The following is a 12,838-nucleotide window of genomic DNA, read 5'->3' on the forward strand; positions in this document are numbered from 1 at the left end:
TGTTGACCTTCATTCTGATTATTAGTGTGCCAAACTCATAGCCTCTCATCTGTGAAAACTGTCCCTCATTTCTGAGGTGAGAACAAAAACAATTTCATTTCCTGTACCTGTGAAAACTTACTTTTGCTGAGGGTGAGAATTTCACCCACAGTAGCTCTAGCTAGCAGTTGCAGCATTGCAGATCACTGTACCTGCCTTCTTTTCTCATTTACTTTGTGTAATGCTATCAAACTTGAGGCACCGGTTCCCTTCTAACTGTGGCATATGTTGATAGCAGCATGCACAAACACTGCTCCCAGTGATGAAATCCACTGTCATGCAAAGGCCAGTGCAGAGCCCTACACAACACTTATCTTGAAATGGGAAGGTGTCAGAGTAGTGTAAAATGATTATATATCCTACTATAACCAGGGCTGTCATTTTTTTCATATCACGTCATGGGAAGTCTTTTTTAGGACACCTAAAATGTTCTTCTTTTTATTTAATCCATCTGAACACTTGGATTTCTTATAATACAAACCATTTGTTCAAGATATATTGCTATGGCAAGTGGCATTTGATCTGTGTTTACCAAGAAAAAAATAATTCAGTGGAATCACTATTAAGAGTAATAAACGGTCTTTGGAGTGAAGAGGAAAACTGAATGAGTTAGCCACTATAAAAGCTATTCTTTTGCTCAGAATGTATGCTAACTGTGCTTGTTCAGTTTCATGATAAACTCATTCACAAAACTAAGTTAATAGAACAACAACAGCAACAAAAATCTTCTAATCTGAGAAATATACCTGCAGCGTCAGAAGCAAGCAGTAGTGACAACAGTAGAGATTTTTTTTTTTTAAAAAAAGCTCTTTTGTCCATTATATGAGTGAACCATGACTCTCAAAATGTCAAGTCACCCCACTCCCTTATGCTCCCACAACACTTAGGCACTTCTTAAAATTTTATGTCAAGTTTAAAGCGGAGAAGCCCACTAAGTCCGTAATGGACTCTAACTTCTGCCTAGAGAAGTAAAATATTAGTGACACAATTGTTATCTTAAACGTATCTACCTCTCCCCGCAATTTAGTGTCATCTGCGAGCTTGCTGAGGATGCAATTAATCCCATCATCCAGATCATTAGTAAAGACGTTTAACAAAAATGGTACCAGGACTGACCCCTGGGGCATTCCTCTTGATACCAGCTACCAGCTAGACATCAAGATGTTGATCACTGCCCATTGAGTCTGAAAGCTTTCTATTCACCTTATAGTCCATTCATTCAATGCATACTTTCAAAACTTGCTGGCAAGAATATTGTGGGGGACCATATCAAAAGCTTTGCTAAAGTCAAGATATATCACATCCACTGCTTTCCCCATATCCACAGAGCCAGTTCTCTCATCATGGAAGGCAATCAGGTTGGTCAGGCATGACTTGCCCTTGGTGAATCCATGTGGACTGTTTCTGATCAGCTTCCTCTCCTCCAAGTGCTTCAAAATGGATTCCTTGAGGGCCTAGTCCATGATTTTCCCAGGGACTGAAGTGAGGCTGGACAGTCTGTAGTTCTATTTCTTCCCTTTTTTAAATATGGGCACTATATTTGCCTTTTTCCAATTGTCTGGGACATTCCTGATCCCCACAAATTTTCAAATATAATGGCCAGTGGCTCTGCAATCACATCAGCCAACTCCCTCAGCACCCTTGGATGCATTAGATCTCAACCCATGGACTTGTGCATGTCCAGCTTTTCTAAATAGTCCTTAACCTGTTCTTTCACCACAGGAGGGCTGCTCACTATCTCCCCATACAATGTTGCCCAGTGCAGCAGTCTGGGAATTGACCTTGTCTGTGAAGACCGAGGCAACAAAAGCATTGAGTACTTCAGCTTTTTCCACATCATCTGTCATGAGGTTGCCTCCCCCATTCAGTAAGGGTCCCACACTTTCCCTGACCTTCTTCTAACATACCTGTAGAAACCCTTCTTGTTACTCTTCACATCCCTTGCTAGTTACAACTCTACTTGTGCCTTGGCCTTCCAGATTACATCTCTGCATGCTCTAGCAATATTTTTCCTACTCCTCCCTAGTCATCCGTCCAAATTTCCACTTCTTCTAAGCTTCCTTTTTGAGTTTAAGCTCACCGAAGATTTCACTGTTAAGCCAAGCTGGTTGCCTATCATATTTGCTATTCTTTCTGCACTTCGGCATGGTTTGTTCCTGCACCCTCAATAAAGCTTCTTTAAAATATAGCCAGCTTTCCTGGCTTTCTCCCCCTTTCCTTTCTGCAGTCTGAAGGCAGCCAGCTAGCCAGTTTCAAGAATGAGAACACAGAGTTTGTCTTACTTGCTATGATGGGGCAGATAACCCTCACACCTCAAGAAGGGGTTAAAGTCCTTTGGTCCCAATCAGCCCCAATCTGCCACACTTGTGACTTGTCAGGCCTATGCGGAGTCCTTCAAAGGGAGGAACTCAACAGGGTGGGAAAAAAAGTAAATGTAGAACTTCCAAATGTGGTCCAATTACTACTAAGTGATGTGTAGCTTAAGAATGCTGCCTTCCTGAGTCCTCTGAGGAAGAAGACATGCTGGTCTGTCTTTTTCCTGTTGAAAATTCTGAGAACTAAGGAGAGTGGGAGCTGAGGTTGCCTGCAGGGCAGGAAAAGTTGCTTCCCTCTCCTATGCATGAGGAAGAGGGCTGTGAAATCATTTTTCTTTTGTTTGGATTGCTTTATATTCCTGAAAATGGGTGAACTTGATAAGAGGTGCAGATGGTACCCCGGAACTGGACTACGAGGTTGCTGGTGCCCAGAGAATGACTTATGAGATAACTGCTTTCATCCCAAGGAAATGACCTTGAGAGAGAAACGTTGATGCTTGTTCAGGCCACAGGGTAGTTATAGATCATCCTGATGCCACTGGACTCTTGTGCACCCATACAGTTGTGCCAGAGTGTATATGAGATACAAAAAGTTATTTCCTGTTCCCTGTAGATGAAAAGAGTACACTCATCATTACCCCATGACTTCAAAAGTGGGCCAGACCCTGAAATCTTTATAATCTCCATATTGCAAATAGCTGTGCAGGTACTTAACTCTATGCACTTCAGTAGTGAAGCCAATGGGGCTTTACTTAGGCCATGTCTACACTACCACTTATGGCGGCAAAACTTACTTCGCTCAGGAGTGTGAAAAAACGCCCTCCCAAACAACATAAATTTCACCAGCATATGTGGCAGTGTGCACAGCGCTATGTCAGCAGCAGAGCTTCTCCTGCCGACAGAGCTATTGCTGCTCGTTGAGGGTGGTTTAATTATGTCATTGGGAGAACTCTCTTCCATTAACATAGAGTAGCTACACAACAGATCTTATAGCAGCACAGCTGCATTGGTGCAGTTGAGCTGCTATAAGGTCTCCAGTGTCAACATAGCCTTAAGACTCTGTCTATATAAGCACTTTTGTCAATAAAACTTTTGTTGGTCAGTTGTGAATAAACACCCCCTTGATCGACATAAGTTTCACTGACAAAAGCACGGGTTTGGACAGCGCTATGTTGGTGGGAGACGCTATCCTGCCAACATAGCTACTGCCACTTGTTGTGGGTGGTTTAATGATGTCAGTGGGAGAGATCTCACCTGCATAGAGCAGCTACATGGGAGACCTTACAGCAGCCCAGCTGCAGCAACACAGCTGTGTCTCTGTAAGGTCTGTTGTGCAGACATACTCCTAGAGTGTGAGCTCCTAAGTGCAGGCACTCATTCAGAATTCACTTGAATTAAGATAATCCAAATTAAGGCCACTTTAATTCTGAATTAAAATGCCCACTCAGGAGATGAGTGAAGTTTTAACTACTAATTCACATCTTCAGTTAATTCAGATTAATTTTTCTGAGTGTCACTGTATAGATTATTCCTAGTACCTCACAACCTTTAATGTATTTATTTTCACAACACCCTTGTGGGGTAGGGAAGTGACACTCTCCCTATTATGCAGCTGGGGAATTGAGGCACAGAGAAACTAAAGGCTTGTTTACACTTCAAATGCTGTAACTGCACCGCTGCAGTGGCTCAGTGTAGATACTACCTACACCAACAGGGGTGGTTCTCCTGTTGGGGTAAGTAATCCACCTCCCCACGAGGCAGTAACTAAGTTGTTGGAAGAATTCTTCCAATGATGTAACACCGTCTACACTGAAGGTTAGGTTGGCTTAACTACACTGCTCAGGAGTGTTGATTTTTTCATGTCCCTGCGTGACATAGTTAAGCTGACTTAATTTTCTAGAGTAGATGAGAGCTAAGTGATTTACCTGTGGTCATAAAAGTAGCCTGTGGTTGAGCAGGGACTTGAAAACGTCTCCTGAGTCCCAAGCTTGCACTGGACTACAGTTCTTCTCCATCAAATATAGACAAGATCTTACTTTTACTCAGCCCTCACTTGGGCAAAACTCATATTGATTCAAGGATTTTAAACCTGTGTCCATATAGTTACTAGGGAGTGAGAGAAAAACAACCTCTGTCACTACAGTATAAAACCAAATATAAAGGGCAAAACATCTAGGACAGGTCTACACTTAACACACTGCATCAGTGCAGCTACACTGCTGTAGCATTTTAATGAAGATATTCTAAGCTGAGGGAAGAGAGCTCTCCTGTCGGCATATTTAGCCCACCTCTGCAAGAGACGGTAGCTAGGTGGACAAGAGAAACTCTCCTGCCAACATAGCGATATCTACACTGAGGTTTAGATCAGTATAACTACGTCACTCAGGGGTGTGGATTTGTTATACACCTGAGTGACAAAGTTATGCCAATATAGGTCTGTAGTGTAGCCCAGACCTTAGGTTAAATCTGTCCACAAAGGTTTAAAGCAGTTTAAAAGTCAAGTATTTTGTTGTTGTTGTTGTTGTTGTTGTTTTTTCTTCTCACCTAATGCCACAAGTGCAATGATGCCAGCACCTAACAGTCAAATGGTAATGGCTGCTGGCCTTGTTGGCTGGTGAAAGATGGATATGCACCTCAAAAGAATGTCATTTCAACTAAGAAAGAGCCTTTGAAATAAAAATCTTCGCAGGCCTCTTTGAACAGAGAGAACCTTTACCTCCTCAGCCCTGTGGAAGAGCAACGAGATCATGCACATTGGAGAAAATATCCATCCCAGCAGTAAATAGGGCATTCCAAGCTGAATAAGCATTACAAAGGATTTCAGAAGGTCTTCACAATTAGAGTGGTGGCTCAAAAATTTGATCCTTAGCATCTCCCAGAAGGAAAATGGATTAAACCAGTCTGGAAGTGTTTAGCTACAGTGGGCTAGATCCTCAGCTGGTGTAAATTAGCATTAATCCATTGATTTATACTAGTTGAGGCGCCGGCCTTGTATCTTCAAAGGATAGAGCTGCCTCCTTCTGGGAATTCTAGTCTGCACAGATTTCGTCAACACAATTAAAGAGGTCATTTGAACAAAATGTGACCCTTAATTTAACCAGAATTGCTAAGAATTAAATAGCAATTTATCCTGAGTTACAGGCCTAACAACCCGGTCTCTCAGCTTCTTATATCTTCGTGTTGAGCTTCATTAACACGATCAATACAGAAATAATACATCTGAATGGCCTTGGCTGTGGCAAAGACATAAAAGCTATGGGAGGCTGTTAAAATGAAACTCTTCCTTTCTAAAGGGAGAGTTTTTAAGGACAAAAAGCAGATGCTTTGCAATGCTTGTAAATTCTTTCCCCCCTGCAATTAGTAGCAAATGGTAAAAGCCTGTGCATTTCTGTGTATTGATGGCATTTCCATGGCTTTGGCAGCTTGTATCTTTTCTAAATGGCAATAACTGTGTGTGTGTGTGTGTGTGTGTGTGTGTGTGTGTGTGTGTGTGTTTCTTTCTGTTTAGCAGGGAATATGCCTCCCCGTAAAACACAAACTCATTCTGCATGCTAGCTCTAGGCATATTGTTCCAAGAAACAGTTTCCAGCATGGGTCTCTGTAATTAGTATTTTTACTGATATGTAATATAACCATAATAGTCCTGTTGTACTGAGTTTACATGAGATTGGTGAGCGATGAAATCTCTTACTAGCCAGCTGCTGAGCAGTCCTCTCTCTGTTCCCCAAACTCTGCAGGCAAAAACTGCTGACTTGGTGTTAGGAGGAGGGATAAGAGAACTGGCTTGTGTAAAGAAAGAGCTGATTTGAATCTTTAGCCATCCTTTGAATGGGAAACTTCAATAATTGACTTGCATCTCCCTCCTCTAGAGGCCATGTGATCTAGTAGCAAGGGCACTGGACTGGACTGGGCTCAGGAGACCTGGATACTTTTCCCAGTAGAGCTGGGTAAATAACAGATTTTTCAGATCAGTGGCAATTCCTAAAAACTGAAAAAAAAAATACATTTCAGGACTTTTTTTTTTTTTTTTGACAATTGAAAAGTGTGAGGAGAAATGCTTCTGGAAACAAGTAAGTGAAGCCGACACAAATTCACAAAACGTTTGCATTGCCAATTGCACAAACATTACATCCATGAAGGAGGTTAATGACTTACTGTTTTGAAGCTCTGATTGCCTGTTTCAGTATTTGAAGATGTAAATTCAGTGCTCATGTCTGGTAGAATTGACCAACTGGGCTTCAACTGCTATTAAAATCTATTATGTTCTGAACTGTGCAATATACACAAGTAACCTCAAAGCAAAAGCATTTGAATTCTGTACTAGTGGAGCCTTGCAAAGGAATCTGCTAGCTGCTGGGACCCACCAGAATAGCTGTTTCTTCCCGCAGGAAGGTTGCAGGGAGCAGCTAAGAGTTAAGACAAGAGCTTCCACCTTAGATTTCTACTGGCCAGAGGGTCCTCCACATCAAGCTTCCTTCTGTGTGCCCTTGGAGAGTCATAGCGCTTGGAAGTGGGGAGAGGGTCAAAAGCCACCCTACTGAAAGTTGTGCCACTTAGGCACAGAGGGGGCTGCAGGCTTGCCTTTCAAAATTTCTCCCACTGGAAGGGGTGCAAAACTTTCATGGTCTCTTCCACTGGTAGCTTGAAAAGAAGGAGGGTCATGGGCTTTTGCTGAAAACTTTGGGTGTTCTATAAAGGAAGAGTATTGCAAGCCTCCAAGTGAAGATTCTTGCTGCTACTAATGGATGTTGGCAATATTGCATCTTCACAAGTGCTCAAAACTTTTGAGTCAGGCCCCAGAGTTATGAGATGGGCTTAAAAATCAGGTTAGTTAAAAAAAATTTTTAAATGGGGGTTCTTTTTCTTCAGGTTGCACTTGGGTCATGTGTGCAAACTCTTCTCTGAACACTGAGACCTGAGATTTTCATTCAGTCTCTTAATTCCAGGAGCTGGAACTTTAAAAAAAAATCCCCAAATATCACAGAGATTGCCAAAAATCATGAACTCACAACCCTGAGGGTAGAAACAGGCCTGTGACTGGATCTATTCAAGATAAGGAGGCCATAGAAGAGTTTTGTTTTATCTTTCCTAGACCAGATCTAGCACTGTGTTTGTACAGCACCTAGCACAATGGGTCCCATTCTTGGTTGGCTTTTAGGCTCTATTATAATAACCATGGCTTTTAATTGAATAAGGTGAAGGGGTTGTAAAGAAAAACATGCATGGGTGGGTAAGAAGTTAGCTAAGGGGTGAGAAGAGGAGAGCCACATGGATAGGCAAGAGGGAATCAATAGGGGAAATGTATGAAGGAAAGGTTCTCCCTTACTATCTTTACTACTTATGATATTGTCAGACTGAGCATACACATTGAGCTGTTATGTCTAGTGCTACAAACCTCTTAAGACCTGTACCAGAAATTAGGAACTGTGGTTTACACAACAAGGGCACAGTTTGGCAGGGGAATTTTATGTTATAGAAACTAGGCTCACATTTTTAGTGGTGAGATAGACTATTCAGTGGAACAACTTACCTAGGGATGTGGTGAATTCTCCATCACTCAAAATAAAGACTGGATATCTTTCTAAAAGATATGCTGTAGCTCAATCAGACACTACAAGCCTGATGGGGGTGAAATTCCGTGGCCTGTGTTATGCAGGAAATTAGACTAGATGATTATCATATAATCTGTTTTGGCCTTAAAATCGGTGTATGTGTAGAGTGACCAGATGTCCCATTTTTAAAGGGACAGTCCCAATTTTTGGGACTTTTTCTTATATAGGCGCCTATTACCCCCCACCCCATCCCATTTTTTTCACAGTTGCTATCTGGTAACACTACATGTAACCCTTCTGCCCCTCTGAGTTGGCAGCAACAAGGGCCGGGTTCAGTATCCAGGGGTTCCGTTTCAATAACCCAAAGCCAAAACAACTCGAGCCCCCACCCAGTGACCTGGGAAAATCTTACACACACCCCTAGGCGCCTCAAAGAGGCAATGCTTCCCCTCTCGCAAGCACAGAGTCTCGGTGTAGCAGAAAAGATTTAATACATGAGATAAACAACAAACACTAAATTGGGAAAAACACCTCAACTAGAGTTCATAGACCAAACCGTGAGCAAAGACCCACCCCAGGAAATTGGGCTGTGTCCTCTTTCCTGGGCTCTTGAGTCCAGCAACCCCCAAATCACCCACAGTCCCAAAAGTCTCTGTCCTGGGTCAGTGCAGCCCCAAAGTTCGAGAGTCTATTTGCAGAGGTCTCCCCCCCCAGCCTGGTAGAAAGGGGCACCTTACGTGGTCCGGGGCCAACTGCCCTGCCTCTCCGTGGGTTCTGCTCCCGCCTTCTCCACAAACTGCTCCGCTTTACCAGACGCTCCACTCTGCTCCTCCAGCCGTCCTCAAAAACTGCTCCGCTCCGCCAGCTGCTCTGCTCCACCAGCTGTCCTGTGAGCTGCTCCAGTTGTCCCTGCAAACTGCTCGGCTCTGCTCGCTCTGTGGGCCGCTCCACCTGTCTCACAGCTACTCCGCTCTGCCAGCCACTCCGCTGCCACCAGCTGTCCCGTGATCCGCTCCAGCCATCCCCACAACTGCTCCACTCCACCAGCAGCTCTGTTCCACAGTACAGCTTTGGGCTCCCCACTAGTTAGCACAGTACTTAGTGCTCTCAGCTCAGTGATTTTAGCTTTTTAGTGATTTTCAGCTCTTAGTGATTCCAGCTCATAGTAGGGGAGCCCCAGTGCTAGTGCACCATTAGCCCAAAGTGATTTCAGCTCAGTAACCTGTATTTAAATTCTTAAGGGAATAAAAAAATCAACTCTGACATTCCACATTGGAGAGAGGAGGGGCTAGAACTGGTGCTTCTGGCACCACAAGGAGACTCCACCACCAGGCACAGATACCCATCCCCAGCCTCTCTCAATTCTCTGGGTTTTGGAACCCATGTCCCCTGTCTAGCAAGTACCACCCAACTGAGGATGAGCAATTTGTCACCAAGCAGTCCCACAGCTTGGCAGTCTGGGATAGGGTAGGCGTGCCTATGCAAATACACTCTCTGAAATTCTTTCCACCAGATGTCAGTGTAGAGCTTATCCTGACTCTGCTTACATCCTCCCCCCAGCCAAGAATTTGTCGTCCCGACAAATCACATTCCCTACTATACCAACTTATTGGTCCCCTCCAAAAGGCATTAGATAGCCCACTTTAGCTTTCACAAACCTGTGTGCTAAATGTATAGGCTCCTCACTAATCACCCCAGGTGCATTGTAATTTAACAGTTTCACTGGTCTTATTACCCTGTCTCGCCTATTGAGAATCTCTGTTGCTATGGTAGAGGGGACATCCTCTTGAGTGACGGATGGGGAGGTTTCCTGTGAGTTCCCCTCGGGTACTGGCATAGGCCCTTGCATTTCTAGTTCTAACAGTGGAAGGTCGCAGGTGCTCTGGACATCCTCCATCTGTATGTCACCACTGTCCAATAGTCTGTGTAAGTCATTACATGGGGGTCCCACTAGTGGCTCAGGGATGTCAGGAATGGGCCTAAATACTTCTGCCATAGGGTTTAGGGCGGAAGAGGATGTGCTCTCTTCTGATTCAGCGGATCGAGACTGAAATCTTGTCTTCATCCCAGGATACACCATGGTTGTGTCTTCCTCCTTAGACTCACTCTCAGATGTGCTGAATAGGGGTAGGTTAGCTGCAGGGAGCCGGCTGTCCACGTTGGAAGGCGGCTTTGGCACAGCACCTTCATTCTGCCCAGTTGCCCGGTTGTGGCCAATCTCATAAGGGCTGCCTACCAATTCCCCCACAGGGAGCAAAAGGTTTCTGTGCACGGTCTTGGTCTGCCCTGTACCCTCTTCAGGTTTGATCTTATAAACCGGCAGGTCTCCTAGCTTTTCCATCACTAGGTAAGGTATTGCCTTCCACCTGTCAGCTATCTTGTGTTTGCCAGCAATACCCAAATTTCGCAGCAGGACTCTGTCCCCTGGCTGGAGCTCTTGCAGACGTACCCTAGCATCATATCGATGTTTGTTGCGGCCTGCATTCTTCTGAGCTGCAGATGTAGCTAAGTGATAAGCATCCCGCAGCTTTTCTCGTAGTCGGGATAGATATTGCTGGTGAGTGTCATAGCTATCTCCATCCTCGGATACACCAAAGCACAGGTCTATGGGTAATCTTGGTTCTCACCCAAACATTAAGAGATATGGGGTGACTCCCGTAGCGTCATTCTTTGTGGCGTTGTAGGCGTGCACTAGAAATGCGATATGTTGGCTCCAGGTTGCCTTCTGCTCTGGCCGCAAAGTTCCTAACATATCTAACAGGGTTCGGTTGAACCTCTCTGGCTGAGGATCACCCTGTGGGTGGTAAGGCGTTGCCCTTGACTTTTTAATTCCTGCTATCCTCAGCACCTCCTTCAGAAGGTGACTCTCAAAGTCTCGTCCCTGATCCGAGTGTATCCGGGCTGTGAATCCATAAACTGAGAAATATTTTTCCCACAAAAGCAGCAAAGAATCCTGTGGCACCTTATAGACTAACAGACGTTTTGGAGCATGAGCTTTTGTGGGTGAATACCCACTTCCTCAGATGCATGTAAAGTGGGTATTCACCCACGAAAGCTCATGCTCCAAAACGTCTGTTAGTCTATAAGGTGCCACAGGATTCTTTGCTGCTTTTACAGATCCAGACTAACACGGCTACCCTCTGATATTTTTCCCACAGTACTCGAGCGATGGTAGTGGCCTTCTGATCATGTGTGGGGTATGCCTGCGCATATCGCGTATAATGGTCGGTCACTACTAGAATGTTCCCAATATTCCTCTTGTCTACTTCTAAGGACAAGAAATCAATGCAAACCAGCTCCAGAGGTTTGTTGCTGGTGATGTTCTTCAGATATGCGGCCCTTGTGGGCAGAGTTTTCCTTTGAACACACTGAGCGCAGGTGTCACATTTTCTGTGAACATCTTCGGCTATCCGAGGCCAATAGAACCTACTACGGATAAGTTCCAGGGTCCTCTCATCGCTAAATGTCCAAAATTATCATGCAGGGCCCTCATGGCCAGGGCTCTGTACTCTTTTGGCAGCACTCGTTGATTCCGTTGCTTTTGTAGAGGGTCTGTGGTCACGCGGTGTAGCACTCCCTGAATCAGTTTCAGTTTGGTCCATTCTCTCAATAGTAGTTTACCCTCTGGGGTAGGTGGGACAACCTCAGCTGGGCCTCGCCCCTCTCTTTTGGCAAGTAGTGTATCACAAATGTCAATATCTTGCAGCTGGGCTTCCTGCCAGTCAGCCGCATTGAGCATGGGCAAGGGAGATTGGTCCAAAGCAATATAGTTCACTGAAGCAGAAGGCACGCATTCAGGGGGCAGGCCCAAAGCTTCAGCAACACATCCATGAAGGCTCTCAGGGGCCTCCGGCTCTCGGCTGCACATAGCTCTCCGGCTCACGCTGCAGATAGCTCTCACGCCATCCGTGGGTATCACAGCAATGTCAGGTGCCTGCGGACGTCTGGACAAGGCATCTGCATCTACATTGCTCCTCCCTGATCGGTATTGAATGCTGAACTCATAGCTAGCCAAGGCAGCCACCCATCTCTGGCCTGTAGCATCCAATTTAGCACTTGTTAACACATAGGTCAGTGGGTTGTTGTCTGTCCACACCTGGAACTGAGCACCGTACAAGTAGTCTCGAAATTTCTCAGTGATGGCCCATTTCAAGGCCAAGAACTCCAGCTTGTGGATGGGGTAGCGAGTTTCACTGTCAGACAGTCCTCGGCTGGCAAAGGCTACCGGTTTGCGTTTGCCTTCCACTTCCTGATACAGTACTGCTCCCAGACCCTCCAAACTGGCATCAGTATGCAGGATAAACGGTTTGCTTGGGTCAGCAAAGACTAGGATGGGAGCATGAGTTAAGCGAGTAATGATTTCCCGAAAAGCTCTCTCACATCTTTCATCCCACCGCGGCCCAAATGGTTCGAAGGGGCCATAGTGTCTCTGCAAGGAGGCTTTGGAGGCCTCCGCTTATTCTGGGTCTTAGATTTGTTCTTGTTGGACTGGTATCCCCTGGTAAGATCATTCAGAGGTTTTACAATCGTAGCATAGTTCTTCACAAATCTGCGGTAGTAGCCACTAAATCCAAGAAACGTCTTGAGTTCTCTGTAGTTAATGGGACGTGGCCAGGTAGTGAGTGCTTCTATTTTATCAGGGTCAGTACTCACCCTCTCTTGGGACACGATGTGACCTACATACTTCACTGAGGTTTGGCAGAACTGGCATTTATCAATTGAAAGCTTCAAACTGTATGCCTCCAACCTATCGAGCACTTTAAGAAGTCTTTCTTCATGTTCCTCCAGGGTTCTTCCAAACACAATCAGGTCATCCAAGTAAACGAACACCTGCAGTAAATTCATGTCTCCCACGACTTTTTCCATAAGTCGTTGAAATGTGGCAGGGGCCCCAGAAATCCCTTGTGGCATGCGTTCGAACTGGTAGAACCC

Source organism: Gopherus evgoodei, chromosome 3, assembly GCF_007399415.2.
Source record: "Gopherus evgoodei ecotype Sinaloan lineage chromosome 3, rGopEvg1_v1.p, whole genome shotgun sequence".
Classification (NCBI taxonomy): domain Eukaryota; kingdom Metazoa; phylum Chordata; order Testudines; family Testudinidae; genus Gopherus; species Gopherus evgoodei.